Source organism: Morus notabilis, unplaced genomic scaffold, assembly GCF_000414095.1.
Source record: "Morus notabilis unplaced genomic scaffold, ASM41409v2 Scaffold137, whole genome shotgun sequence".
NCBI lineage: Eukaryota > Viridiplantae > Streptophyta > Magnoliopsida > Rosales > Moraceae > Morus > Morus notabilis.
In genome coordinates, this window is record NW_010358172.1 from 1,052,561 (window position 1) to 1,058,560 (window position 6,000).

At 33.9% G+C, this 6,000-nt stretch overlaps 1 pseudogene; it reads right to left on the reverse strand.

Annotated features, from left to right (window-relative positions):
- Window positions 1-5,122: 5,122 nt before the first annotated feature.
- The window catches only part of LOC21407806, a 1,137-nt pseudogene continuing 259 nt past the window's right edge, over window positions 5,123-6,000 (reverse strand).

A 6,000-nucleotide genomic window follows, 5' to 3' on the forward strand; every position in this document is an offset into this window, starting at 1 on the left:
AAATTGAATCTTGGGCACGTTCATAACACGTTTTAATCGGACGGTTGATGAACGTGAGTTTATCAAACTTGATTGGAAACGTAATTAACTTGTTCTTTTCGACTAATTACTGAATAATAGCGCGTGAAGATAAGATTAATAATGTTGACACGGATAGACCAGCCTAATTAGTTTAGGATTTTGAGTCACCTGTAGTAAGCTGCACATGTAAACCAAGTACGAGCATCCACCAAGTCTCTCTAACAAAAAGGAAATTAATAATTTCATTAATGAATTGCCACCGATTTTTTTTTAATATATATATATATATTTCAATATTTGTTTCTAAATCAAAAATAAAACTGGTCAGTGTTGGTGGACTGTTTGATGCTTATACGATATATATAAACAATAGAAAAAGCGATGAATCATGCATCATATATATAGGAATAACGAAAATCGATTATATCCTTTGACTCTACATGAAGTCTGAAGATCGCCCAATTAGGACCCACGTCCTTGTTTGTAGCTGATCATCTTTGCTGATTATATATTTTCTTATTTCATGTCTGACATAGTACAGAAAGTAGCATCCTGGATTCCTTTTTTTTTTTTTTTTTTTTTGTTATTTTTACATCTAACCAATAATTTAAATGGGGTTTGCTAAAAAATAATTTTACTTTGGGATACACTTGAGTGATTCTCTGCAACTTTATGCATTTTTATTTATTCTTTTATTTATTAATATTTGAAACCAGCATATATGCATGCTTCTTCTAAGGTCCAGATTAGGGGGCTTGCCTTGGATCTCCAACGCTCTATATTTTGGCGGAAGAAAAGCATATTGGCCTTCCTTTGCTTTCAACTTAAAATGGACTCCTATAGGCTATAAGAGCCTATAACTGCTTCTTTAGTTACCTCTTTAAGGGGAAAAAAACATTATGGCACCAATTATTGCTTCTCAAATAGTGGGATTGAGTATTGGATTTATTTTTTTCCCCTACAAGTATCACAAGAAAATCATAAGGTGAAACGTGATAAGGTAGAAAGTGATATATACAGTAAATTTGTAAAGAATTAATGCCCAAGATGCTGTATATTCCAAACAAATTGATAATCTTTAAATAAACGTCTCATATGGATTTTAATTTTTAAGGATGTTTAAGGCATGAAAATCGACTGGTAAACAAGCAATAAGGATGGTCCAACTAACTTTAGAAAATGGCCGAAGCAAACCCACATGGTGGGTTGCTGCTTTTGCTTGATGTTTTTGACCAAGTTGCCAAATAAGATTATTCTTCCGATAAGAGAGAGAGAGAGAGAGAGAGAGAGAGAGAGAGAGAGATAGAGAGAGAGAGAGAGAGAGGGAGACAAACAACCATTACATTAACTGGCTAGGTACTCATGACTTGGTTTCTAGTCGCCTTGTTAACTCTCTTTGCTTCTTGTCACTCTAGATATGTGATTAGAGAAACGGACGCCTTAGCCGTAGTTTAAACTGCCTTTTTGTTTTAATATTGTTTTCTCTCAAAAAAATTTAAATTTCCATTCAAAACCTGACGGCTCTACAGTCGATCAATTGTAAGAAGTTAATTAAAAACAAAAAGGTTGTCTCAAAGCAATTGAAAAAGGGTTGTGTTAAAGCGAATACTGGATCAAGAAACAAAAAGAGATCTAGGAAAGTTAAAATTTTAAAAGGAAGCAATTACTTTTTCTCGTGGAGAAGGACGTTTCGTTCATGCATGGATCAATAGTGATATTACGTGACAACTGCCAGAGAAAGAAAAAAAGGTTTTCTGAGAGATCAACGTCAAACTGAGCTGACCAAATCGATGACCCCTGGTTGATATCCTGCATAATTGTCCTTCAACCTTAGCTTTTCTCTTACGAGTCCATGTAACATTTTTTTATGCTTTTCACGTGATAACCAAAATAATGCATAGTTCTATGGTCTTCACGCGCGCATTGGTTTTCATATATCTATATGTATATATAGAATTCATAGGGCAGGTCGAATATTTGCCGGAGCCAGAAAGTAAAAAAATTCTCAACCACATGAACATGTGATCGGTGATGTCAATGATATTGAAATCAACTTTTGATATACTTTTTTTTTTTCCAATTAAAACAGCGATACTTGATAGTTCCATATATTTCAAATTTTCAGTATGGTGCGTGTAGTATGTGTATATATATGTTCTGTATATGACTGATCATATTTATGATGAGGAAGACGTTAGTGATCAATTGTTTATGTCATATCACTCTCAAGTACCCGTCTCGACAAACATCGGATAATATTTTCTTCCAGTATTTATTTTCCAATGCCACGCCAATTATTTCAAAGAAGCGTTAATTAAACATATATTTAAGGGAAATAGTAGAAAATAGGCCAATATGAAAAGCTTAAGAAAGTATATAGGTCAACTTTTAGTTATAAAAATTAATAGGCTATGACTTGTCAAGTAATGGTTCATAACTAGATAAGTTATGGACAAACTTGTCAAGTTATAGTTCATAACCAGACAAGTTATGGAGAAAAACCGTGAATAACTTGTCAAGTTATGGTTCATAACCAGATAAGTTATGGACAAAAACAGTAATTTGGCCTATTTATTAACTTATGTAAACTATTGGCCTATTAATTTTAATTCATCTCAAGTCTTGACCTATTTTCCTCTTCCTCCCTATATTTAAAGCTACCAATTAATGCCCAGATCGATTTATATATATATATATATATATATATGTAATATATATCAAAAGAGTAATAAAACGTAAATCAGAATCCGTCTTAATTATAAGATGCGTGGTGAAAGAAAGCATCAATTTCCTCATTGAAAGTTCAAAGAACCAATCACATGACACCACAATAATGCAAGATATCTTGTTTCCACTAATGCTACCTCTTTAATTGATCTATTATTAAGTGGTGCTTAATGAATGAAGCTTCCAGAGGCTTGTACGGACATATATTAAGATTGTAATTAAGCTAAGCGTTTATATCAGATAATTGACAGGGGCTTCTAATTCGAAGCAAACAAGATCTTAGAGCTTAGCTGTAGCATATGCATTTGCTGGGTAACACTACATATATATAAAGCCAACAAAACAATGCAAAGAGCCAACAATGAGTGAAAGTTCCCTGAATCAGCACTAAGATATTTCTAACACTGTGTGAAGCTGTGCAAAATTATTGGCCATATATAATAACACATTAATATCAATTAAAAGTACTATTGATAGCTCCCCTAAAACGAATAAATTCCAATTATGTAGATTCCCCACCTAAAATCATCTATCACACGTACCAAAGCTTATCTTTAAAATTTGCATGCTTCTCTAGTACTATAGGAACATTATGAATTTTTAAATTAAAAAAAATACACATATATATATAATAATTATCTCAAATCCGACACCTAGACCCGTCCGGTAAATGTATTTATTTTTTATTTTTTATTCGTATTCTCGTGTATGTAACATCATTCCTTTGTGTGTGTAGCATTTAATTTGTTTAGGTGTAACATTTAAAAAATACAATTTATGTGAAATTGAGTGTGTTAAACTTAAACAAACAACATGTGTCGTACATGTAAAAATGATGTTACATATGCATATGGAAAAAAAAAAAATTACATTTGCCGGATTGATCAGGTACCGGATTTAAGACTTTAACAGTATATATATATGCATTTATAGTTGTTATAAGGTAATCCTTGGGCTGAGACCAACCCGGTTCCTTCGTGGATTTCAGACGGGCTTTTTTGGGGGCCCATCAAACTTACAGAGCCGAACCCATCTTGTACAATATCCTACTTAACGTTACACGTACAAGAGAAATAACTAAAGTTGTTTTTATCATCCAACGACATGGTGCTTTATTAATTTTGTTCCGTGTTTCAATACCTCAATTCGGACGCGTAAGGCTTTGTTTAGTTTAACAACTCCGACCTCGTTTATTTCACCGATTCGAGTTTAGAATTTGAGTTTTGTTATAGTAAAAAGCTCTTAGAAACAGTCACATCTAACTTTTTTGTTACAGTAAAAAGCTCTCACATAAAGTTACATCTCAACTCGAATTAAAAATTTAAATCAGTGAACTAAACGGGCCCTCAAATTATAAATTTAGTTTGTGTTGTGGTGATTTGAATTGTAATTTAAATCGGTATTTAAAATACGTAATAAATTGTAATTTAAATTGAGAATAAAATCCAATATATTTAAATAAAGTGTTACAAACTATTATTAAAATTTTATAACAAATCTTATAAAATCTCATTATAAACGAGGTTAAAAAATATATAATATAAATGGAGACTTATTTCTCTTTTCATTCTAAAAATATTTAAAAAAAATCATTTTAATCAGAATTAAAATGAAAAAATTATAATATTTTTAAAGTTAAAGTTGAAGAGAGAAAAAAAGTAGAATCCGAATTATTTTTACTGTAAAAAAAAGAAAAATCGGATTGTTAAAATTTAAAGAGGATTAATTTTAAAATTGTTAGAATTTAGATTGAACGAATTTTAAAATTAAGAGTTTAAACCATTATTAATAATTTAAATTATCCTTAAATTATCCTCCACAAAACATTAATTTAAATTATCCCCTACAGAACATTAATTTAAACTGTTTGAATGGTGAAACAAACATGATCTTTTCTACTGCTTGCATTCATTATACCAGGAAAAGGCACGACTTGGTGAGTGTGATTATAAATTAATCTTCTAATAAAGAATAAGCAACACATTAAAGATGTGAATTAGTCATTAAGATCGATAGTTTTCGTTGTCGGTTTCTACTTTGTAATCAAATTCATGATGGATTTGTATTTGACCCCGGATTTCCGCTTTCCATTCTGCTTGAAAGAAGTATTAATACTAGTTAAACCCAGTTATGCGGATGCAGAAGGGGGGAGGAATTACGTAGAAATTAAAAACGCTTGCCATTAACACAATTAGCCTTGGCTCATGCTTGATCTACGATGTACAATTATCACAGGGAAAGCCAAACTTCTTTCAGAATCTCAAAATAAGTGTACTCCCCACGCTCAAAACTAGCATTTACATTACTATATGTACATATACATGACAAAATCTCCAACGCAAGCATCTGTTTATAAAACACCAATAACTATGTTTCACTTGTTCTCATTATTAAGCCTAGCCGCTGCGGCCATTGACGCGGCAACCCCACCGGGAGTAGTACTCATGTCAGGTTTGTTCCTCACCTCCGCTCCGATAACTCCTTGTGCATCCTCTCGCGTCACAGCTTTATCCGCTGGCAGCTTCTGAGTCGCATCCTAAACAAAGAAAAAGGAGAGTCATCAGTAATATCGAGTAAAAACAACTTTTATGACATGATTATACGATGAAATTTACCCCTATAACATCAGAGATAGTTGTCATATATTCGTCGGCGATGAGCTGAGCGTTAAAAGTAGCAGCAGACTGAGCTGTGGCCCCAACGCCGCCAGGAAGTGTTAGGTTAATCCCAGTAGCTCTCACCTCCGCTGCTTGTATGGCAGCAGCGTCACCTAAGTGGTCGACCGGCTTGTCCGGAACAGAAAGAGCAGTGGCTTCAAGTGCTTCACCTATTGTGATCGCATCACGGTCCAATACTCCTCCTAGAGTTCTCGCCCTCACTTGCGGCTCAACATACTCTCCCACAACCTACACGAGACATGTATGTGTGTGTGTGTATACATACGCAACCCACATCCCATTTAAGCCACTTTGTGATAGTGTCAAAAGAATCATTAGCTTTTGACTTTTGTTTAATATAAATATATTACTAACTCTCATTAGACAAAAGTAATAGCAATAAATCTAACATACTAATATATTAACGAAAATTTACCTGTCCACCGACGGCTTCAGTGATGACGCGGGTCCCCTCGACGATTTTTTCGGAGACGGTTGCGCCTTGTTCTCTGGCGACGTTTGTGGCATCACCCGACCTTGCCTAGCAGCTCGTTCACCGCTACGGCCGCCTCCATTACAGCGGCTGGGGCGCCCC